Source organism: Pleurodeles waltl, chromosome 1_2, assembly GCF_031143425.1.
Source record: "Pleurodeles waltl isolate 20211129_DDA chromosome 1_2, aPleWal1.hap1.20221129, whole genome shotgun sequence".
Taxonomy (NCBI): domain Eukaryota; kingdom Metazoa; phylum Chordata; class Amphibia; order Caudata; family Salamandridae; genus Pleurodeles; species Pleurodeles waltl.
In genome coordinates this window covers 692,076,572-692,101,789 of record NC_090437.1, presented here as the reverse complement: position 1 = coordinate 692,101,789, position 25,218 = coordinate 692,076,572, and the positions used below count along the sequence as shown (strand labels likewise).

Sequence of the window (25,218 nt, the reverse complement as noted above, 5' to 3'; positions counted from 1 at the left end):
ATTCCTCCAATAGGATTAGGGACGTGCCCCCTCCCCTCAGGGAGGAGGCACAAAGAGGGTGTAGCCACCCTCCAGGACAGTAGCCATTGGCTACTGCCCTCCTGACCTAAACCCACCCCTAAATCTAGTATTTAGGGGCGACCCAGAACCCAGGAAATCAGATTCCTGCAACCTACAACAAGAAGAACTGCTGACCTGAAAGCCCTGCAGAGACGACGGAGTCGACAACTGACTTGGCCCCAGCCGTACAGGCCTGTCTCCAGACTCAAAGAACCTGCACAGTGACGCATCCAACAGGGACCAGCGATCTCTGAAGCCTCAGAGGACTGCCCTGAACCCGAAGGACCAAGAAACTCCTGTGAGCAGTGGCACTGTTCAAAAACAACAACAACTTTTCAACTTTCTTGCAACTTTTCAACTTTCTTGCAACTTCTAAAGACTTCACTTTTCCCGCCAGCAGCGTGAGACTTCACACTCTGCAACCGAGGCCCCCGGCTCGAGCTCCAGAGAACCAACACTACAGGGAGGACTCCCAGGCAACTGCGACCTTGTGATTAACCCGAGACGACCCGCCCTGGAGCCCCACAACGGCGCATACAGAGAGAATCCAGAAGCTCCCCCTCACCGCGACTGCCAGGACCAAGCACTGCACCCGCAGCCCCCAGGACCAGAAGGAACCGAACTCCAGTGCAGGAGTGACCACCAGGCGACCCTCTGCCTAGCCCAGTTGGTGGCTGGCCCGAGAAGCCCCCCCTGTGCCCTGCCTGCATCGCTAGAGTGACCCCCGGGTCCCTCCATTGATTCCTATTGAAAACCCGACGCCTGCTTTGCACACTGCACCCGGCCGCCTCTGAGCCGCTGAGGGGGTGTTTTGTGTGCCTACTTGCGTCCCCCCCCCCCCCCAAGACTCTACAAAACCTCCCTGGTCTGCCCTCCAAAGACGCAGGTACTTACCTGTTGGCAGACTGGAACCAGAGCACCCCTGTTCTCCATAGGCGCCTATGTGTTCTGGGCCCTCCTTTGACCCCTGCATCTGACCGGCCCTGTGTTGCTGGTGCGGTGACTTTGGGGTTGCTTTGAACCCCAACGGTGGGCTGCCTATGCCCAGGAACTTGAACTTGTAAGTGCTTTACTTACCTGAAAAACTAAGCAATACTTACCTCCCTCAGAAACTGTTGATTTTTGCAGTGTCCACTTTTAAAATAACTTATTGCCATTTTAACTAAAACTGTGAATGTTACTGCTCTAATTCAAAGTTCCTTCCTTACCTGTGCGGAGTACCTTGCATTTTATGTATTTACTTCAAATCCTGAATCTTGTGGTTCTAAAATAAATGAAGAAAATATATTTTTCTATATAAAAACTATTGACCTGGAGTGAAGTCTTTGGGTGTGTGTTCCTCATTTATTGCCTGTGTGTGTACAACAAATGCTTAACACTACTCTCTGATAAGCCTCCTGCTCGACCACACTACCACAAAATAGAGCATTTGAATTATCTAATTTTGCCACTATCTTACCTCAAAAGGGAACCCTTGGACTCTGTGCACACTATCTCTTACTTTGAGATAGTATGTACAGAGCCAACTTCCTACACTAATGGTCCGAGTTTCCTTATTCTTTGCTGTTTTTTTTTTTTTGCCTGGCGGCTGAATACCAGGACCTTGGTTTTTGCTGCATTTGCTTTTAAAGCATTTCTTTCATTGTAGCTGTGCAGTATATCTAGACCCCTTTTTAGCCCAATCCGAGTTTGGGCAAGCAGGAGCAAATCATCCACATATTGGATTATGGAGAGCAGAGTTTGACCCAGTCTCGGAGGGAGCTTGTTTCCTCTAGGCAACTCATCACCCAGGTCAGCTGTGTATAAATTAAAAAGGGTGGAGGCAATGAGACAGCCCTACTTTAGACCTTTGTTGGTAAGAATCTTCCTAGTTAAATGTGTGTTTAGGATTTTTATTCAAACTCAAGTGTCGGAGTATAGTGCCATGATTGTTGCAAGCAGTTTCCTAGGTATCACCAGATCGCCAATTTCTTCCAAAGAGTGTTGCGCACCACCCCATCAAAAGCTGCACTATAATCAATAAAACGTGCAAAGAGCGGGTGAGAAGATGGTTTCAAAGCTTTTTGACCAAGATATGAGAGTACAAGGATATTATCTAGCGTAAAAGAGCTAGGTCTGAAGCCAGTTTGATACAAGGGAATTATGTCATTTGTTGATATCCAGCTTTCTAGCTCTTAAAGCAAGACGCTTGCGTAGGCTTTGCCATCTACGTCTCATAAGGCTACCAGCCTGTAATTTTCAGAACAGGAAGTACCCCCTTTTTTGCAAATGGGATTCAGTATTGAGCACTTCCAGGCCTCTGGAACCACCGAAAAGTGTAAAAAATCATTGAATAAAGCAGTCGGAGATTCATCCCAATACCATTGATCGTCTCTGAATATGCTCCCCAGAAGGCCGTTGGGGCCAGGATCCCCACCTGACCTCATGTTACCCAGGACCCTTTGCACAGTTTTAAGAGTCACTGTTACTGTCTTGTTATCTAACCCATCTGCTTCGCAGTACCGGGCAACAAGCTCTTGGACCTCTGCGCACTTTCTGTCCACATAAAGGTTTCCCACATGCCTTTCCTAGTCACTGGAAGAGATCACTTTAGCACTGGTTTCGGATGCGTATAGCAGAGAGCTGATGTAGTCCCAGAATTCTTTGCTTTTTTCGGGCGGCAGCAGTGCAACCAGGCGTTTCCAACATTCTTCAGTCTCTTTTACCTTCAATTACCATAGTGTTCTTTTATACTCTTTCCGTGCTTGCCTCCTTAGGACATCCATTGCAGGGGTTTTGTTCCTCTTATAGCACCTTTCTATCTGCCTGCACCTTCTTTTGGACTGTGTACATTCCTTGGTTGCTGGAAGCCTGATCACCCTTTGTTTTTCTCCCCCGGTGAGGCCAGCCTGCGCTCTGTTACAAGGGTGAACTCGAAGGTTCATCAAGCACGTGCCCCCATTGATCCGTTATCTGTCCTGTCCCCTGTTGGAATTTTACTGGGCCGTTAACCTGCTTCCATGCATCATATTTTGTTATGCAGGCTGCGTTCCAATTGATTTGTTTTGTTAATGGGCATAAGCCTTCAACAAGTTGACGGCCACTAGCATGGTAGAGTCCACGTCTCATTGCCCCAAGATCTACTTCTATTACCACCAGATTATGGTCACTTTCAGTTCTTTGAACAACCTTGTGGCTTGAGCACCTGCACATTAGTGCTGGGCTTAAAAAAAATAGTCTATTGTTGATGTATTTCTGAAAGTTGGAATGGGTGTACCTGCTGCTATGCTGATGGAGGCCCTCGTTTTGAAATCATGGTCATTAAAAAAAGTTTCTATAGCTGATCTTGCTGGGTCTCAACAGGACCCTGATTCTTGACCAAGCTGGCAAATGTTAAAATGTCCTGCCATCACATATTCATGACCCGGATGCTCGTAGAAAAACTCCTTCATCAGGTTAATATATAATTTTACAACTGTTACCTGGATGCTTTTTTTTTTTTTTACATAAGGCTAGGCCATGAATCGTTATCACTTGCATGTTGCTTGTTGATTTCTCCCAGAATTTTAGATTAATAGCCAAGTCTAATTTAACGTATATTGCTAGGCCTCCAATATGTCTTCTAAACAAGTTTTTTTTTTGTGGCCGGGCGACTGGATTGTAGAAAAGCCCTCTATGGTCAGGGGCTCTACTGACCATGTTTCTTGGAAGCACATAATACCTACATCGTTTACAAAGTTCTTAATACTAAGGTTGGTAATATGGGAAGCCAAGCCGACCACATTCCAGCTGATTATTTTGATAGTTTAATGTTCAGATTTTAAAGGAGGGCAATTGCGGTTAAATATATGCATTCCCTTTGGAAGACAGAGCTCTCTGGAGCCATTCCCATCCTTACCCCCTCATAATGACGTGGCCGACATTTATCCCATCAGAATGAAGCTCTCCTGCATTCCTTGTCTCATCAGAATAGGACTCCCCTATGTTCCTTGTCAGCCGTATGGTTAGCAACAGTGGTTTCATGACCAGAGTTCCTCTCAGAATGCTAAATGTTTTCCTGTCCAGGTGTGTTGCTCGGTTTCCAGCAGCTAAAACTCGTGGGTTCATTCTGTGACTGGCTTACTAATTTTTATACTTTATTTTTCCAGCAGCCCTTCATATTCAAAGATTCTAACAATGTTAACCTTGTTCAGACCAAATTGTCAGAGTGGATTCATATTGACTAATCTATGTGTAGGTGTTAAGGTTTACAGCTAGTAAGTCTTCCAATGTCAAATTTCTAAATACAGATATATGATGAAGTAATCATAGGATGTTCGATCTGTTGAGAATATCGAAAGGCCCCTGGGAAACATATAATGGGGTGAAGATTATAGTCCGTAGTTTCCTGAGAGCTTGCAGACTTTGTGTTTGATGCCCTAATGTACTCCTGATTGGGCTCATGCCCTAACGCACTACTGGTCAATATATGAGGTTGACAATTTTTTCCACTGCTCCCGGCCCTCAGCTGACCTGTCCCTGGACATCCTGTGGGAGGGATAATTTCTCGTGAGGCTTTGTACTCTTGCTGTCCATTATTTTGCTTTCCCTGTTTCATTGTTGTGCTACTTGTTTTGGAGTTCAAATGTAGGATCTTCAGGGGTCAAGTGCCAGTCAATGACATGCGTCTGATTTTTTCTGTCACTTTTTTGTTTTAGACCTGAACCCCCATTATTGGCATGTAGCTTATTGTTCAACGCTCTTTCTAGAGTGCCTTCTGCGATACTCATCCAGCCCTCCAAGCCTGATTGATATGTCGCAGCGTTAGTCATAAGAAGGGCCCCATATGCAATTTCCACATCCCCCAAATACTTTTGTTCCGTTGCAGGCTCTAACTCTCCGACCAGTGACCGCCTCTTTGTTGTCATTGGGTCGTCTATTCCATTGGGCCTGCCTACTACTATGGGAGGTGCTCTGCCAGGTTTTGCAGTGGGGACTACTATCCCAGAACTGGCCAATGGAGAGTTATGATCTTCATTGCTGGCCGAAGCGTCGTTGTTGTCCGTGATTTAAAATTTGGGCTCGACGCTGGTTTCCTGATGTTCACCAATTGAGCCGATGCCGATTTTGGGAGCCGTCACCGATCTCTGCTTAAAAATTGGATAAGGCTCCATCAATTCTGGGGAGTTGCCAGTGTCATTATATGTTTTCCCAGTGTATTTCTGTCTGATGTTTTTTTTTATGGCTTTCAGATTTTTTTCAATCTCTTCTGTCTTCTTGTTAGTTGTGTCTATTGGACGTGCCCAGTATTTGATTTACTTAGCTGATTCAAGACTATTACCTGATTTGGCACTTATAGACTGTTTTTTTTCCATGGTAATAGTGGGGGAGAAGGGGTGCACCATGAAAGGGGGATCATTACTTGGTTCATTCTCCTTGCTTTAAGACCCCTCGCGTTGGGTGTGGATGTGGAGGGGCCTCCCTTTGCAACTTGTTTGGAGATGTGCTATGTCATGCTTCTTACCTCCAGGCGACGTGCTACTGGTTATTTTATTAGTTTCTCTGGCTGGTTTTCAATGTTAGATTAGGCTAATTAGCAGCTCAGGCAGTGTAGATAATGTATCAATGATTCCTTCCGTGTGACTCCCAACCACTCCCTTACCAGTTGTACATCCATGGTCCTACTATCTTCTCAATTAATAAATTCAGTTTCTTATCTAACAGGAGTACATTCTGGGCAATCATGTGGGTTAATTCTAATTGAATCTCCATCTTATGAGATTGCCACATGAGAGCCTTAATTGCCTCTAACAGGGAGTTGTTGATAGTATTTATAATGCAATCAGAACTGCCCACTGCCTCCCACCCCTCTATGGGTGAGTTTTCTTCTCCTGTATCCTCTCCCGGAGCTCCCCTAAGCTCATCCTCTTGGCCTTGTTCTTCTAGGCTTGTTTCCTGCGGTCTCCGGCCTTCCTGGGCTATTGAGTGGTGGAAGTCCAGCAAGACCCTCTGTGACCCCAGTGCTGGGGGTGAATGGGTCCAGCTGTTATCGAAGGTCTCTTGTACCTCCCATTCCACCAATTGGGATAGCACTGGCTGATGGATGTCTGCCATTGTTTGTAGTCGGCTGTTACTTAGATGCGCTTTGTAAGGAAATGCCTCCTTGGCATGGTTACCCCCTGACCTTTTGCCTTTGCTGATGCCAAGTTAAAAGATTTGAAAGTGTGCTGAGGCCTGCTAACCAGGCCCCAGCTCCAGTGTTATTTCCATAAACTGTTACTTTGTCTCCACAATTGACACAACCCTTGTAACTGGTATGGGTAACTGGTACCCCTGGTACCAAGGGCCCTGATGCCAGGGAAGGTCTCTAAGGGCTGCAGCATGTCTTATGCCACCCTGTGGACCCCTCACTCAGCACATACACACTGCTTGCCAGCTTGTGTGTGCTGGTGGGGAGAAAATGACTAAGTCGACATGGCACTCCCCTCAGAGTGCCATGTCAACCTCACACTGCCTGTGGCATAGGTAAGTCACCCCTCTAGCAGGCCTTACAGCCCTAAGGCAACGTGCACTTTACCACAGGTGAGGGCATATGTGCATGAGCACTATGCCCCTACAGTATCTAAGCAAAACCTTAGACATTGTAAGTGCAGGGTAGCCATCAGAGTATATGGTCTGGGAGTCTGTCATAAACAAACTCCACAGCACCATAATGGCTACACTGAAAACTGGCTAGTTTGGTATCAGACTTCTCAGCACAATAAATGCACACTGATGCCAGTGTACATTTTATTGTGAAATACACCCAGAGGGCATCTTAGAGATGCCCCTTGAAAACATACCCGACTTCCAGTGTGGGCTGACTAGTTTTTGCCAGCCTACCACACACCAGACATGTTGCTGGCCACATGGGGAGAGTGCCTTTGTCACTCTGTGGCCAGGATCAAAGCCTGTACTGGGTGGAGGTGCTTCACACCTCCCCCTGCAGGACCTGTAACACCTGGCGGTGAGCCTCAAAGGCTCACCCCCTTTGTTACAGCGCCACAAGTCATCCCAGCTAGTGGCGATGCCCGCCCCTCCGGCCACTGCCCCCACTTTTGGAGGCAAGGCTGGAGGAGATAATGAGGAAAACAAGGAGGAGTCACTCCCCAGTCAGGACAGCCCCTAAGGTGTCCTGAGCTGAGGTGACTCTGACTTTTAGAAATCCTCCATCTTACAGATGGAGGATTCCCCCAATAGGATTAGGGATGTGCCCCCGTCCCCACAGGCAGGAGGCACAAAGAGGGTGTAGCCACCCTCAGGGCCAGTAGCCATTGGCTACTGCCCTCCCAGACCTAAACACACCCCAAAATTGAGTATTTAGGGGCTCCCAGAACCGAGGAAGATAGATTCCTGCAACCTGAAGACGAAGGACTGCTGACCTGAAGCCCTGCAGAGAAGACGGAAACGACAACTGCTTTGGCCCCAGCCCTACCGGCCTGTCTCCCCACTTCAAGAAAAACTGCAACAGCAACGCATCCAACAGGGACCAGCGACCTCTGAAGCCTCAGAGGACTGCCCTGCATCTAAAAGGACCAAGAAGCTCCTGAGAACAGCGGCCCTGTACAACAAAACTGCAACTTTGCAACAAAGAAGCAACTTTTAAAGACCACACGTTTCCCGCCGTAAGCGTGAGACTTTCCACTCTGCACCGACGTCCCCGGCTCGACCAGTGGAAAACTAACTCTACATGGAAGACTCCCCGGCGACTGCGAGCCTGTGAGTAGCCAGAGTTGACCCCCCTGAGCCTCCACAGCGACGCCTGCAGAGGAAATCCAGAGGCTCCCCCTGACCGCAACTGCCTGCATCAAGGATCCCGACGCCTGGAAAACACACTGCACCTGCACCTGCAGCCCCCAGGACCTGAAGAAACCGAACTCCAGTGCAGGAGTGACCCCCAGGCGACCCTCTACCTAGCCCAGGTGGTGGTTACCCCAAGGAACCTCCCCTGTGCCTGCCTGCTTCGTTGAAGAGACTCCCGGGTCTTCCCATTGATTCCTATTGAAAACCCGATGCTTGTTTGCACTCTGCACCCGGCCGCCCCTGTGCCGCTGAGGGTGTACTTTCTGTGCCTGCTTGTGTTCCCCCCCCGGTGCCCTGCAAAACCCCCCTGATCTGCCCTCTGAAGTCGCGGGTACGTACCTGCTGGTAGACTGGAACCGGGGCACCCCTATTTCCATTGAAGCCTATGTGTTTTGGGCACCATTTTGACCTCTGCAGCTGACCGGCCCAGAGCTGCTGGTGTGGTAACTTTGGGGTTGCCTTGAACCCCCAACGGTGGGCTACCTTGGACCCAACTTTGAACCCTGTAAATGTTTTAATTACCTGTGATCTTAACATTTACTCACCTCCCCCAGGAACTGTTGATTTTTGCACTGTGTCCACTTATAAAATAGCTTATTGCCAAAACTGTACATGCTATTGTGATCATTCAAAGTTCCTAAGATACCTGAGTGAAATACCTTTCATTTAAAGTATTGTTTGTAAATCTTGAACCTGTGGTTCTTGAAATAAACTAAGAAAAGGTTTTTTTCTATATAAAAACCTATTGGCCTGGAGTAGGTCTTTGAGTGTGTGTTCCTCATTTATTGCCTGTGTGTGTACAACAAATGCTTAATTCTACCCTCTGAAAAGCCTACTGCTCGACCACACTACCACAAAATAGAGCATTAGAATTATCTCATTTTGCCACTATCTTACCTCTAAGGGGAACCCTTGGACTCTGTGCATGCTATTTCTTACTTTGAAATAGTACATGCAGAGCCAACTTCGTACATGCTTCCTGCCCCCTATATGGCTGTTGGACATCAGGACTAATCTCATTGCTTCAACTTGGTGTGCAGCGACCAACTGAGTGGTGTTAGAATTATTACCAATGTTGGTTTCAGAGGTACCACTGTAGTGGTTCTTATTCTGCATGCTCTTGCTTCCCCCTGTTGTGGTATCCGCCAACTCTATTAGCTCCGTAATAAGTGAGGCATCCAGGCTCCTGTAAATGGCTACAGCACAACCTGTCTCATTTTGTGCTTGCTCTGATTGCGTTGACTTGGTTACTGGATCAAAAGCCAGGTTCGACAGGGCGGAGGCCCCCCCTGAGCCTTGTTTGCCCTCTTAAATGGTGGTTTCAGTAGTTTCCCCTGCAGTGACTAATCCATTCCTTGTTCTTGTGAAGTCATTGTGTGTATATATGGCTTGTTGATATATGGGACCTTTCTCTTCAGGCCCCTCTTTGGGTCTTTCTGGTGCTCCTGGGACTTAGATTTATTATCCAAGATCGATTAGTTGACATATCTGACACAACTAATCTAATCTGAGAGGACTGTGGAGTCCCTGGATTTCACAGATTCCACAGACTCTGTCACCCGTATCATTGGACTCCAGGAACTTGCAGGGCCTGCCTGACTGGGGAGGGGGAGGGCTCATGTGACACCAATGCTTTTTGATTCCTGTTTTAGACATATTGGGTTTACTGTGCAGCCCCGGCGCCTTGAAACCTGATTGTGACCGGTCTGCTGCCTTAGGCGGCATTCTTTTTTTTACTGATTTCCCTGTGTGCAGAGAAGATTTTATGTGCCAACTTCCAGTTTTCGCCAAATATTCTGCAGGACCTTTGTTCTTTCTGTCTCTTATGATTTGCCTCTTTTACCTGGTTTACCTGTTTTGCCTGTGGTTGTTGCACCCTTTGTGACCTTTGTGCCTTTTGAGTGTCTGTATTTGCCCTCCGGGGACCTGGGGGACTTGAGGGACTCAGAGTGCTTGAAGGAATTAGAACAGACTGCAGACTGTATGGTGTAATTGTAGCCCCTATTGTAAATGCTTTTGTAAATACTTGTGAGTCCGTTATTTTGTTGGGCCGCTCCAAACCCAGCACCGCCTCTTGACCTTGCGGCTGGGCTTGGTCTAAGGCCCGGTCTAAGGATGTCATAGAGCAAATTTTATCGCACCAAAAAAAAATAATAATAATAATTTTGGTCTCGTAATTCCTTGCACGTGGCTTCTGATCATCCGGTCATCAGTGTCAGATTTTACAAGGACTTGAAATTAATTAATATTTTTATTTATGAACTTCTGTGTTCGCTTTGTAGATTGTTTACTTGTTACTGGCTGAAAATAATGCTGGGTTTGGATTGACTACTGGAAGCAGTGTCCCACAAAGTCCAGAAATACTGAGCGCCGCCTCAGCCCCTTGCCACTGCTGCACTTACTCTACTTCACTTTGCTTTATCGCTATGAAAAAATTGGGCCAAGGGGGGGGGAACGAGCACGCTTATTCCTTGCTTCTCAAGCTGCTCTTATACTATTGAGTGGCTGTATCCGTGGCTGAGGCTGTGGCAGTGGCTATGGCTGTAGCTATGACTATGCAATTGGGCCGACCTCCTGGTGGAAAACAAGAATACACCAACACCGGCACAAGCACCACTCTAATACAGGAAGCACCCACATCGCCACTCCACCATTCCACTACTGCTCCTACCTCGGCTTCGCAGTTACTGCCTCTGTTGTGCCTCCGTTGTAGTAACTTTGGTATAACTTTGTAGTTTGCCAGCCAGCCACCTCCACAGCTAACGTGGTGTTATGTACTCCACATCAACTCCAGGCTATCCAGGCTCCCCACCCCCTACTCCTGGGCAACTCGTACACAGCGTGCACAGAAATCAGTGATGGCTCCTCCACCAAGCCCATCAATCCCGTCAGGAAAGAGGAAACCAGCAGCTTCTGTGGAGGACTGGGGGACTCACTTGGTGACAGCCACCTATGGCTGCTGCACTCGCTCTGTGCTTCTCGGCCCCTGCCCTCCTGCCTTCCTTTTCTCCTCTGCCTTCTCATGCCTCTGAAGAAAGAAGGAGGCATCCAGTGATGTTGTTTTTCCTTTCTGGGGTCGGACTGCGGCTGTCAGACCGCACAAAGGGCTGCGTCCTTACTGCGTTCGTCTGTGCAGCCCGATCCTCTTCCGGGTCTGGTGCTGAGCTTCCGGTTCAGCCGACGTTCAAAGACCGCTCGTGGAAGACGTTTACCATGCAGGTAGAATTATTGGACACAGTACTGACCGAGTTCAGGAATAACTGTTAACATGGCAGATGCTTTGGCCATTGCATTGCCTCAGACGTCTGTCCGTAAAGTGAAGTCTCAAGTTTGTTACTAACTGAGCTAGAGAACAAACAAAATTCAATATACATATTCAGTTACATTTGGCAGTTTTTTTTTGTTTTTATTGGTAATAATTACGTGAGTACAATGGTATAATGTAGTTGTGACGTATGAAATGGACAGCAATTTTTATTACTAGTGGTAAGTTTCCCAGTGAAACTAAATGAGGTTAAAGAGGCTCAGGAGTAACATTAGAAAGTGTTTAAGGCAGTGAGTGCATGAAACAATCTGCATTGTAAATCTAGATCACCAGTCTAAAGTGCAAAAGCAATTAACACCTCAGTCATGGGGGCTTCCTAATAACCGAACTGCTGAGCCCCTTTTAGGTTTTCCCTGAAACAGTGCATGCACTGTCGCTTGCGAGACATTTTGTTTACTAAAAGGGGCCCTTTCCTTACCATTCTTTGGCTTCCTTGTCACTCTTATTTGCTGCCTCCTAATTTGTCACTGATTGCCGATTTCACTTCCTTTTCTTTCGTTTGGCGCATGGACCAAGTAGTGATTACTTCATTTTGGTTAGTGTCCTGCCGCTGTTTGCACTGTGACTGAGGTACTGTTGATTGAGTTACTATTTTCTTTCTTTCTTTCTTCTTCTTCTGTTGTCGTTTGCCTCTTGCCTCCCACCCTCCCGCTGTGTTGATTCGTCCCTCGCAAGCAGCTCCTATTGTTCGTCTTGCTTCTTAATTTTAAGTTTTGCTTCTTTCCTGATGTCTGTTTGCTTCTTATTGTCTTGCTTCTTCCCTCCCACCCTCCCGATGTCCATCTTGCTTCTTCCCTCCCACCCTCCCGATGTCCATCTTGCTTCTTCCCTCCCACCCTTCCGATGTCCGTCTTGCTTCTTCCCTCCCACCTTTCCGATGTCCGTTTTGCTTCTTCCCTCCGACCTTCCCGATGTCCGTTTTGCTTCTTCCCTCCCACCCTCCCGATGTCCGTCTTGCTTCTGGCCCTCCCACCCTCCCGATGTCCGTCTTGCTTCTGGCCCTCCCACCCTCCCGATGTCCGTCTTGCTTCTGGCCCTCCCACCCTCCCGATGTCCGTCTTGCTTCTGGCCCTCCCACCCTCCCGATGTCCGTCTTGCTTCTGGCCCTCCCACCCTCCCGATGTCCGTCTTGCTTCTGGCCCTCCCACCCTCCCGATGTCCGTCTTGCTTCTGGCCCTCCCACCCTCCCGATGTCCGTCTTGCTTCTGACCCTCCCGATGTCCGTCTTGCTTCTGGCCCTCCCACCCTCCCGATGTCCGTCTTGCTTCTGGCCCTCCCACCCTCCCGATGTCCGTCTTGCTTCTGGCCCTCCCACCCTCCCGATGTCCGTCTTGCTTCTGGCCCTCCCACCCTCCCGATGTCCGTCTTGCTTCTGGCCCTCCCTCCCACCCTCCCGATGTCCGTCTTGCTTCTGGCCCTCCCACCCTCCCGATGTCCGTCTTGCTTCTGGCCCTCCCACCCTCCCGATGTCCGCCTTGCTTTTGGCCCTCCCACCCTCCCGATGTCCGCCTTGCTTTTGGCCCTCCCACCCTCCCGATGTCCGCCTTGCTTTTGGCCCTCCCACCCTCCCGATGTCCGCCTTGCTTTTGGCCCTCCCACCCTCCCGATGTCCGCCTTGCTTTTGGCCCTCCCACCCTCCCGATGTCCGCCTTGCTTTTGGCCCTCCCACCCTCCCGATGTCCGCCTTGCTTTTGGCCCTCCCACCCTCCCGATGTCCGCCTTGCTTTTGGCCCTCCCACCCTCCCGATGTCCGCCTTGCTTTTGGCCCTCCCGATGTCCGCCTTGCTTTTGGCCCTCCCGATGTCCGCCTTGCTTTTGGCCCTCCCACCCTCCCGATGTCCGCCTTGCTTTTGGCCCTCCCACCCTCCCGATGTCCGCCTTGCTTTTGGCCCTCCCACCCTCCCGATGTCCGCCTTGCTTTTGGCCCTCCCACCCTCCCGATGTCCGCCTTGCTTTTAATGTCTGTCTTGCTTTTTCCCCTCCCGCCCTCCCCAGGTCTGTCTCCCTACTTCCCACCCACCCCTTGACCGTCTCCCTACTTCCCGCCCGCCCCTTGCCCGTCTCGCTACTTCACGCCTGCCCCTTTCGCTACTTCCCGCCCGCCCCTTGCCTGTCTCCCTACTTCCCACCCCTCCCTTGACCGTCTCCCTACTTCCCGCCCACCCCTTGACCGTCTCCCTACTTCCCGCCCGCCCCTTGCCTGTCTCGCTACTTCCCGCCCGCCCCTTGCCCGTCTCGCTACTTCACGCCTGCCCCTTTCGCTACTTCCCGCCCGCCCCTTGCCCGTCTCGCTACTTCCCGCCCGCCCCTTGCCCGTCTCGCTACTTCCCGCCCGCCCCTTGCCCGTCTCGCTACTGTCCGCCCCTTGCCCGTCTCGCTACTGCCCGCCCGCCTCTTGCCCGTCTCGCTACTGCCCGCCCGCCTCTTGCCCGTCTCGCTACTGCCCGCCTCTTGCCCGTCTTGCTACTGCCCACCCGCCCCTTGCCCGTTTCGCTTCTGCCCGCCCGCCCCTTGCCCGTCTCGCTTCTGCCCGCCCGCCCGCCCCTTGCCCGTCTCGCTACTTCCCGCCCGCCCGCCCCTTGCCCGTCTCGCTACTTCCCGCCCGCCCGCCCCTTGCCCGTCTCGCTACTTCCCGCCCGCCCCTTGCCCGTCTCGCTACTTCCCGCCCGCCCCTTGCCCGTCTCGCTACTTCCCGCCCGCCCCTTGCCCGTCTCGCTACTTCACGCCTGCCCCTTTCGCTACTTCCCGCCCGCCCGCCCCTTGCCCGTCTCACTACTTCCCGCCCGCCCCTTGCCCGTCTCGCTACTTCCCGCCCGCCCCTTGCCCGTCTCGCTACTGTCCGCCCCTTGCCCGTCTCGCTACTGCCCGCCCGCCTCTTGCCCGTCTCGCTACTGCCCGCCCGCCTCTTGCCCGTCTCGCTACTGCCCGCCTCTTGCCCGTCTTGCTACTGCCCACCCGCCCCTTGCCCGTTTCGCTTCTGCCCGCCCCTTGCCCGTCTCGCTTCTGCCCGCCCGCCCGCCCCTTGCCCGTCTCGCTACTTCCCGCCCGCCCGCCCCTTGCCCGTCTCGCTACTTCCCGCCCGCCCGCCCCTTGCCCGTCTCGCTACTTCCCGCCCGCCCGCCCCTTGCCCGTCTCGCTACTTCCCGCCCGCCCCTTGCCCGTCTCGCTACTTCCCGCCCGCCCCTTGCCCGTCTCGCTACTTCCCGCCCGCCCCTTGCCCGTCTCGCTACTTCCCGCCCGCCCCTTGCCCGTCTCGCTACTTCCCACCCGCCCCTTGCCCGTCTCGCTACTTCCTGCCCGCCCGCCCCTTGCCCGTCTCGCTACTTCCCGCCCGCCCCTTGCCCGTCTCGCTACTTCCCGCCCCTTGCCCGTCTCGCTACTTCCCGCCCGCCCCTTGCCCGTCTCGCTACTGCCCGCCCCTTGCCCGTCTGGCTACTTCCCGCCCGCCTGCCCCTTGCCCGTTTCGCTACTTCCCGCCCGCCTGCCCCTTGCCCGTCTCGCTACTGCCCGCCCGCCCCTTGCCCGTCTCGCTACTGCCCGCCCCTTGCCCGTCTCGCTACTGCCCGCCCCTTGCCCGTCTGGCTACTTCCCGCCCGCCCGCCCCTTGCCCGTCTGGCTACTTCCCGCCCGCCCGCCCCTTGCCCGTCTCGCTACTTCCCACCCGCCCGCCCCTTGCCCGTCTCGCTACTTCCCACCCGCCCCTTGCCCGTCTCGCTACTTCCCGCCCGCCTGCCCCTTGCCCGTCTCGCTACTTCCCGCCCGCCTGCCCCTTGCCCGCCTCGCTACTTCCCACCAGCCTGCCCCTTGCCCGTCTCGCTACTTCCCGCCCGCCTGCCCCTTGCCCGTCTCGCTACTTCCCGCCTGCCTGCCCCTTGCCCGTCTCGCTACTTCCCGCCTGCCTGCCACTTGCCCGTCTCGCTACTTCCCACCCGCCCGCCCCTTGCCCGTCTCGCTACTTCCCGCCCGCCCCTTGCCTGTCTCGCTACTTCCCGCCCGCCCGCCCCTTGCCTGTCTCGCTACTTCCCGCCCGCCCGCCCCTTGCCTGTCTCGCTACTTCCCGCCCGCCCGCCCCTTGCATGTCTCGCTACTTCCCGCCCGCCCCTTGCCCGTCTCGCTAATTCCCGCCCGCCCCTTGCCCGTCTCGCTACTTCCCGCCCGCCCCTTGCCCGTCTCGCTACTTCCCGCCCACCCGTTGCCCGTCTCGCTACTTCCCGCCCGCCTGCCCCTTGCCCGTCTCGCTACTTCCCGCCCACCCGCCCCTTGCCCGTCTCGCTACTTCCCACCCGCCCCTTGCCCGTCTCGCTACTTCCCGCCCGCCCCTTGCCCGTCTCGCTACTTCCCGCCCGCCCCTTGCCCGTCTTGCTACTTCCCGCCCCTTGCCCGTCTTGCTACTTCCCGCCCCTTGCCCGTCTTGCTACTTCCCGCCCCTTGCCCGTCTTGCTACTTCCCGCCCCTTGCCCGTCTTGCTACTTCCTGCCCCTTGCCCGTCTTGCTACTTCCCGCCCCTTGCCTGTCTCGCTACTGCCCGCCCACCCGCCCCTTGCCTGTCTCGCTACTACCCGCCCCTTGCCTTTCTCGCTACTTCCCACCCGCCCCTTGCCCGTCGCGCTACTTCCCACCCGCCCCTTGCCCGTGTCGCTACTACCCACCCGCCTGCACCTTGCCCGTGTCGCTACTACCCACCCGCCTGTCCCTTGCCCGTGTCGCTACTACCCACCCGCCTGCCCCTTGCCCATCTTGCTACTTCCCACCCGCCTTGTCTCTTCTCTGGTCGAGTAGGGAATGCGTTGTTTTTCTCTCTTGCAGAAGAGCATGGATTTCCAGATGGGCAACCTCTGGTCCTTGCAGGTTACCGATGATTTTGATGCCCAGCAATGATGCGTGCAAAATTCTGGTGCACAGTGGTGAAGAGCTCTGCTGCGTTGGTGATGCGTCTATGTTTCAGCCGCCAAGCAAGTGTTGCATCAGTTTTTCTCCTGCACAGCTCATGGACTTGGTTTTCATTCTTAGTTCCACCAGCTTCTCCTTTCAAGGGACTGGAGTAGGGACCACTTGGCAGGGTAGGAGTCTCAGCAAGAGAGTCCAGGTGCTGGCAGAGGATGTCTTTGATGGCCCTGAGACGTCAGAACAGGGGGCAAGCTTGGTCCAAGCCCTTGGAAGCATTTCATGAGCAGGAAAACACAGCGCAGTGCAGTCTTTGTCCCTTCTCAGGCAAAAGCAGCAACTGCAGGGCAACCCAGCAGCGCACACTCACAGGCAAAGGGGCAGTACTCTTTCAGCTCTTCTCCTTGGCCGAGGATCCTCTTGATCCAGAAGTAATCTAAAAGTCTGGGGGTTTTGGTCCACTACTCATACTCCTTTCTGCCTTTGAAGTAGGCAAGCTTCAAAGGAATGTCTCTGTTGTTCACAGGATCCTGCCTTGCCCAGGCCTGGCCTCAGACACACACTAGGGGATTGGAGACTGCATTGTGTGAGGACAGGCAGAGCCCTCTCAGGTGTGTCAGCTCTTCCATCCCCACTCCAGCCCAGGATACTAATCAGGATATTTAGCCTATATCCCAGCTCCCTTTGTGTCACTGTCTAAAGGGAATTTACTGACAGCCCAACTGTCAGTATGACACAGACGTCGATTCGACAAGCAGGCAGAGGAACAGAATAGTTAAGGAGGAAAATGCCCACTTTCCAAAAGTGGCATTTCCAAACTGACAACCTAAAAACCAACTTTGCCTTACGATGTAGTTTTTAATTGTGAGTTCAGAGACCCCAAACACCATATCTCTATCTACTCCAATGGGAAACTGCACTTAAAAGATATTTAAAGGCAGTCCCTATGTTAACCTATGAGAGAGGCCTTGCAACAGTGAAAACAGAATTTGGCAGTAGTTCACTGTCAGGACCTGTAAAACACATCAGTAGATGTCCTACCTTCATCGTACACTGCACCCTGCCCCTGGGACTACCTAAGGCCTACCTTAAGGGTGCCTTACATGTTCAAAAAGTGAAGGTTTGGGCTTAGCAATTGGGTACACTTGCTAGGTCAAAAGTGGCAGTTTAAAACTGCACACACAGACACTGCAGTGGCAGGTCTGTGCCATGTATACAGGGCTGCTCATCTGGATGGCACAATCAGTGGTGCAGGCCGCCTAGTAGCATTTAATTTACGGGCCCAGGGCACCTCTGGTGCACTTTACTAAGGACTTAGTGAATCAAATATGACAATCATGAAAAAGCCAATTACACATTCAGTTTACACAGAGAGCACTTTAACTTTAGCACTGGTCAGCAGTTGTAAAGTGCCCAGAGTACCAAAACCAGCAAAAACAAAGTCCAGCACACAGTTAAAAACACAGGAAGCAGAGGCAAAAGACAGGGGAAACCACGCCAAAGATGCCTAGTTTAACACGCTACAAATGCCAAACTTTGGCTAAAATCATTGAACATTCTTCCGTTTCTGTGAGGGAACACTCCAGAATCTGATGACATTGACAAAACACCTATTTCGCCCAGCATTCCCACACTTCTTGGTGGAAGAGGTTCTACCTGTCATCTGCGACAGAAACTGGCTTAAACTTGGACAGTCTGAAGTTAATCTGGTCTTCTCATGGTTACAGTTTCTGTCTGTTCCTATGACGTTTGGTCCACCCACTTATGGGGATTACCACTTTTTGGGGGAAAAGTGTGAGAATGCAGAGTGCTAAAACATTGGCAGTGGGTGGAAGTGAACAAGGTTTCTGTCACATAAGTTCCACGCATACAAACTGTGCCAACCAGATTTTCTACTCGTCTCTACTTTTCATAAATGCCCATAATTGATAGGTTTCCTGAGTGCCAGTCAACCCTGAGCCAAGCTGCATCAGCTATCGCCTTTGTAATAATAGATGAAACTGAATGTTTTAGGCATGTTTTCAACTTTTGTATGGCATTCTACACCTGAAAATGTGTCTGTGTTGGGTAGTTTTTTAAAAGTGTGAGAGGAGTTTACATTGAACGTATTTGTGTATGGGAAGGCAGTGGGTTTCAGTGTGTTGTGATGTGGGTTTCACAGAGGAGGTTGAGGATGAGTCTCGTTGCAGAGTACTGGATAGTTTATAGTCTTCTGGTGAGTTGCTTGGTGATTTAGGGGTAGAGGGTGTTCTCATAGTTCAGCTTGCTGGTAACAAAGGCATGAGTGAATTCTTTCCACTTATTACCTGGGAGCAACTTGAAGATTTTTGTTAGCATCTTCAGTGTGTAGAAGCAGGATGCAATTACAGTTGAACTTGTATTGTCATGTTCAGTTTACTGTTGATGGTGATTCTGAAGTGTAGGAAAGTACCTTCTTTTTGGCATGCTTACCCCCACTTTTTGCCAGCTATCAGTGTGCTTGGACTGTTTTTACTGGGATCCTGCTTACCAGGGCCCCAGCGATTGTGCTGTCTCCTTCCAAATTTGGACTTTTGTGCACTCCACAAACAGCATACTGGTGTCACCTTATAAGACCCTAGTATATGGTACTTAGTTGCCCAGGGCATTGGGACACCAGGGTTTTCCCATGGATTGCAGCATGTATTATGCCACTCATGGGAGCCCATGCAAAATGTGTCAGCAGGCCTACCTTTGCAGCCTGTTTGAAAAGGTGCATGCACCCTTTCACCACAGGTCACTACACCAGGTCACTGTAAGTCACCCATGTGGTAGGCTCTCCTAGCCCAGAGGTCAGGATTCAGGTCCCTGTGTGTGAGGGCACCCCTGCATAAGCAGAGGTGCCCCTATGAACTTCAGTTCCATTGTACTGTACTTCGTAAGTGCGGGGAAGCCATTTTATCCATGTTCTGGACACAGATCACTACCTGTGTCCAGCTACATAATTGTAACTCCGAACCTGGCTATGTTTGGTGTCAAACATGTTGGAATCATACCCCAATACTTATGCCAGTATTGGTGGTATGATTCCATGCACTCTGGGGGCTCTTTAGAAGACTCCTCAGTATTGCTTCTACCAGTCTTCCAGGGTTTTCCATGCAGCCCCTGCGGCTGCAGCCCCTCAGACAGGTTTCTGCCCTCCTGCTGCTTTACCAGCTCAGGCAGGGGAAGGCAGAACAGAGGATTTCCTGTGGGAGAGGGAGGCAGCACCCTCTCCCTTGGAAATGGGTGATACATTAAACCGGTTTGCACCATTCCTGGGAGCCCCTGCTCTGGCACAAAACTGGACAAAGGAAAGGGGAATGACCACTCCCCTATCCACCACCCCAGGGGTGATGCCCAGAGCTCCTCCAGGTGGCCGCTCGATTCTGCCATCTTGGAAATATGATGTGCAGAGGCCCCTGGGAGCATCTAAGTGGCCAGGTCAGGTAAGTGACATCAGAGACCCCTCCTGATAGGTGGTCACTGGGCAAGGTGACCAATCCCCCTTTTAGGGCTTTTTAGGGACTCCCTTACGGGTGGGTCCCCAGATTTGGCATGCAAGACTCCACCAGGACTCCTCTGCATTGTCTACCTCTGCTCCTGGCCCCCGGAACTGCAACTGGGCACTTCAGGAACTGACAAGACTGCAACTTATGAGACGACCTTGCCTTGAAACATTGTTTCCCCCAGCTCCTTCCATCAACTGCAACATTTCCCTGGCTGTGCATCCTCTGGGGTCAGCAAGACCTCAGCTGCACTAGGAAGCAAGAAGGAATCTCCCTTGGAGTGATGGAGTCACTCTCCTGCATCTGCATCTGCCGCACCAACGACCACCGGCTGCCTGGATCTGCTCTCCTCTGGAACTGCTTGGAATCTGAAACATAGGTGGTGGTCTGGAATGATCCCCTGGGTCCTCTCTGCCCTCTGTACACTTTGGGAGACTGTGAGCCCTTGCCTCTCCTTGCAGGACAGTACCCCTGTGCACTGCGACTCTTGGAGCAGCTTCAGGCTCTGAGTAGCCCCGGCCTCCAGGACTTCATCCTTCCAAAGACAGTCTCCTCCCTGCTGCTCTAGCAATGTGGGACTCCTCTCCAGGTGTGCTGATTGGGCCTCACTCCAACTTATTGTGCCTGGTGCCAGTGAGTTTCATGTAGGGGCTGTGACTGCTTTTGCTGGCTCTCCCAACTGCTGAGGGTCAGCCCAGACTCCACTACAAGGATTGAGCCCCCTGGACCTTGCTGGTCTTCAGCCTTGCAACTCTTCTTTTGCCTCCTCTTGCATTTGCCAAGGCATGTAGGTGGTTTTTCTAACCACTGACCATCTGCGACCAGGAGACCGACATGGGAAATCATCTGCACCCCTCCAAGGACTCCTCTGCAGCTCCTGGGCTCCACAGCTGATCTTCTCCTTCCCCCGTCGACCTGGATCTTCATCCACAGAAGGGTGGGTAGTGGCTCCTGCCCTATCTGGACACACCATCGTGGAATGGGCTCTGTCCCCTTTTTTTGCAGGTCCTCTTTATCCAGAATCCACCTTTGGGCTCCCCTAGTCTGGTCGTGTTGTTACACAATCCCTTTTCTGAGTACTTCTGATAGTCCTTCGGAAGACCAGGTACTTACCTCTGCTCTCCTTGTCACTGGGGGGGTCACTTAGGTACTCACCTGTTTGGGTTCCAAGTTTGTCCAGCTTCCCTCTAACTACTCCATACACTTTTTGTGGGTGTTACTTCACTTTGCATTCTACTGTTTTAGTATATGGTTTGGCTCTCCCCTAGGGCCCTCACTATTTTTACCAATGCTTGTTGTTTCTTGTGCTAATTCCTAATTATTACTGTGTGTATATATAGTGTGTACTTACCTCCAGTAGAAGGATAGCCTATAAGTAATCTAATTCACTGATACCATAATAAAGTAACTTTATTTTTGGAACACTGTGTGTTTTTATGATAAGCTGTTGTGTGACTGCTGTGGTATTGGAAGTGCTTTGCACTCCTCCTAGATAAGTCTTGGCTGCTCATCCACAGCTACCTCTAAAGAGCCCCTACTTCCTAGAGACTGTCTTCATTCACTAATAGGGGTTGCCTGGATCTCGTATAAGGTGCTAACACCACACCATAGTTCTCCACCACACACCAGGCCCACTTCCTACATGAGGTTCTTAGCTTGGGTCCTGGAGGTGGGTATTGATCCGGAGGTGAAGTCTCATGGTAAGCTGTTCATGCCAAAGGTCACTATTTCTGTCTTGTTGATAAGCCTAAAGCATTTGAACTTTATCCAGTTAGCGACTTTGGTCATGCAGGCGTTCAACTAGTTCCTGGACTTAACTGTGTAGGAGAGTACAAGTTGTGTGTGGTTGGTGTGAGAGAGAATGTTGATGTAGTGTGCGCGGATGACATAAGCTAGAGGGGTTATGTATGTGTTAAAGAGGGTAAGACTGAGGCAAGAACCTTGAAGCCTCCAACGATGAGCTTGTAGGCTTCTGACGCTTACGGTGCCCAGGTTACTGCTTGTCTTCTGTCTGTCAAGAAGGAGCAGATCCAGCTGAGAGCGGATCCTTGGTTGTCAATCTCATGGAGTCTACTGATGAGGATGAAGTGTGAAACCCAGCCAAATGCTGCAGGCAATTCTAGGATAATGAGGGCTGCAGTATTTCCTAAATTCAAGATCAAGCAGAAGTTGTTGGAAGTGGTGATGAGCGCTGTTTCAGGAATGTGGTTGGGCCTGAAGCTGTACTGTGTAGCATCGAGGAGCTGATAATTGGTGAGGTGGTCAGTAGGTGTCTGTTAATGATCTTCTTATCTTAGTCCTCAGCCAGATAAGGTAGGAGGGAGATCGGTCTGTAATCAGCAATTGTGACTGGGTTCTGTGGACGGTATCTTGAATATATGTGTGACCGTGGTGATGTTTCCAAGCATCCAGGAAAGTGGCAGAGTTGATGAAGGCATTGAGGATGAGTGTTAGAGATTTGCTGATAGGTAGAAGCCACTTGTTAAAAGGGTGGTGGGGGCAGGAATCCAATGGGTCACTAGGGTGGATGATCTTCATGGTTGTGTGTAAGAAGCTGGCTCTGTAAAATCTATATCATAATGAGAGATGCTGTGCACAGAGTCCAGGGGTTCCCCAGAGGCTTAACAGAGGCTAAAGTAGATAACACTAATGCTCTCTTTTGTGATAGTGTGGTCGAGCAGTTAGGATTATCAGAGGGTAGTGCAAAGAATCTGTTGTACACACACAGGCAATAGAAGAAGCTCACACCCAATGGCTTAACTCCAGACCAATTGTTTTTATATAGCAAATATATATATTTTTAATTCATTTCTAGAACTACAAGATTCAAGTTGTAGGTAACTACATAAATAAGTATTTCACATATGTATCAATACCACTTTGATCAGAATTGGTAAGTTGTACAGTTTTTGAATAAATGGCAATTATCTCACACCCTCCGCAGCGCAGGGGTGGCTGGGTGCAGGGTGCAAACAGAGCGTTGTGCTCCCAGTGCTTTCCTATGAGGGGACCCCGGGGGTCACTTAGCTGCTGCTGGCTGGGTCCAGAGGGTTGGTTCCGGAAAACAGCAGGCTGGGCAAGTAGGAGGGCCTTCTGTGAACTTTGCTGCACTGGAGTTCGGGTTCTCCAAGGCCTGGGGGCTGCAGGTGCAGTGTACCTTTTGGCGTCAGATATCTTTGTCTGGAGCTTTCGCGGTCAGGGGGGTCCTCTGGATTCACACTCCAGGCGTCATTGTAGGGGACAGGAGAGGTCAACCCAGGGTGGGCACTTGCTCAGAATCGCCTGGGGATCCTCTCTAGTCGGTTGGGCCACCTGGACACAGGAAGTGAGCGTCGGGTGTTGCTTGTTGGGGTGCCTTGTGGCACTGTAACAAAAGCCTTGAGCCCTTGAGACTCACTGCCAGGAGCACAAAGGCTCACCCAATGTGGCCAGAAACTCGTTTCTTAGTGGCAGGCTGGCACAGACTAGTTAGTCCTGCACTAAAGGATTGGGTAAAATACAGGGGACATCTCGAAGTTGCCCTATAGGTGCACTGGCATTAGTGTGGGTTTTTTGTGCTGAGAAGTTTGATACCAAACTTTTCAGTATTCAGTGAAGCCATTATGGAACGGTGGAGTTCGTAATGACAAAATCAGAGACCATATACTCACTGCACTTACAATGTCTAAGACTGAACTTAGACGCTGTAGGGGCATATTGCTCCTGCAGCTATGCCATCACCTGTGGTATAGTGCACCCTGTCTTAGGGTGGTAAGGCCTGTTAGTGGGGTGACTTACTTATGCCAGAGGCAGTGGCTTGTGGGCAAGCATATCGACTCTGCCTTTTTCTCCCCACCAACACACACAAGCTGCAAAGACAGTGTGCATGTGCTTGGTGAGGGGTCCCCAAGGGTGGCATAATACATGCTGCAATCTTTGGGGACCTTCCTTGGACACAGGGCCCTTAGTACCATGGGTACCTTTTACAAGGGACTTACCTGGGTTGCAGGGGTGTACCAATTGTGTAAAGAAAGGTACAGATTTTGGGCAAGAACACTGGTGCTGGGGCCTGGTTAGCAGGTGCCCAGCACACAATCAAAGTTGGCATCAATATCAGGCAAAATGTGTGTGTGGGGTAACCATGCCAACAAGGGCACTTTCCTACATGGTGGCCATCCCATTTGAAGCAAAGGCTGACCACAAGGTGCTGTTATTTGGGTACGATGGAAAGTTGAGTTGAGACTAAGTTGTAGCATGTGGAGTTGATCTTATTGCAGAAGAATTTAAAGAGTTTGTTGCAGAGGTTTTGTGAAGGGATGATGCTGCTATTTCCTTGCTGCTGTTGGTGCCGGCTTCAATGTGATATGCGAGTGATGTCTGTTTGGTGTTCCTGATCGGTTAATAGTAGTGCCTCAGGGTGGCTTTGAAGATTTCTTTGTCTTTGGCATCTTGGGTCATTCTCAGCTTGTGCTTCAGGTGCTTTCAGTGCTGTTTTATCACTCTGAATTTCACCAGCTTGAGTTCTTTGTGTGCCAACTGGCTTGAGGTTGTGCTCTTTACTTTGTTGAGTTTGAGGGGAACTAGGGTGTCCGTGTATGCTGTTGAAGTTCTTAATGGCTTCCAGCAGGTTGCTGGTGTTCTCGGCCTGGTGTGCAGAAAGTAAGTCCAGTCCTCTTCTGAGTTGTTTTTCCAGCTGCGTCAGGCAGGTCAGATGGTGGTGGTTTTGGGTCCACAGTGTTGTGGAATGGGTATGCAGAAACTGACAAGGGCGTGATCTGACCAAGTAACAGCTTGTTGACTGTGATGTTACCTTAGAAGGCGAGAACATGGTCCAAGAGGTTCCCAGCAGCGTAGGTGGGTCTGGCGACATGGTGGGCGAGGCAGAACTTACTGAGGTTTTCTAGAAGAGAGATTGAGCTTGTATTTTGGCAGTTTCCCAGGTGGATGTTAAGATCACTGATGAGGTGCTAGAGTCATTGATGAGGGGTGTGACAAAGTCTGCAATGTTGCTAGTGAAATTGAAGCAAGCCCCTGGTGGTGTGTAAATGATGATTCCGAGCAGGCTGATGTTTGCTTTGTTGTTCGAAGGTGAAATATTCCATGTATATGGTTGGTGGGGTCTTTGGTGATGGGCGCAGGGGAAAGCTCCCTTCATGCTATGTGGTGTATTGCATCAGCAGCACAGTGAACAACGGCAGAGGGTTGAGAGCAAAGAGGGTTGTGGCGAGGTAACAGAGGGTGTGAGAGTAAGACCAGGCCAGAGTTCCTGATTATGGGGGTGATCCAGATGTGGACTTATGCAAACAGGCTGTAGCTGCAATTAAGTAGATCCTGGGGAGGAGTGAGGAGCTCGGGAGGAAGTGAGTGGGGGTGAGGGCATCACAGGAGGCAAGGAACAGGTAAGCAATAGAGCAGAAACAGAGGAACAGGCCACACAACTAAGCAAAAGGAGGCACAGGACGGTTAAAACAAATAGAGTAGAAACGGATCAACAGGGCACCAAACTGTTAGAAAATAAAGCAGAAATGGAGCAACAAGGAAGGAGGTCAGAGAACGGAGCAAAACTAGACAGATAAGGTAAAAAGGTATGAACAGGACAGGATAGGAGCAACATGGCACAAAACATAGAAAAAGAGACCTAGAATGGGTACAAAAGTGCAAAAA

At 51.1% G+C, this 25,218-nt stretch overlaps 1 protein-coding gene across 3 annotated transcripts in view; it reads left to right on the top strand.

Annotated features, from left to right (window-relative positions):
- Nucleotides 1-25,218, top strand: part of LRBA (LPS responsive beige-like anchor protein) — a 1,864,610-nt gene that overhangs the window by 400,172 nt on the left and 1,439,220 nt on the right. The window lies entirely within an intron of this gene.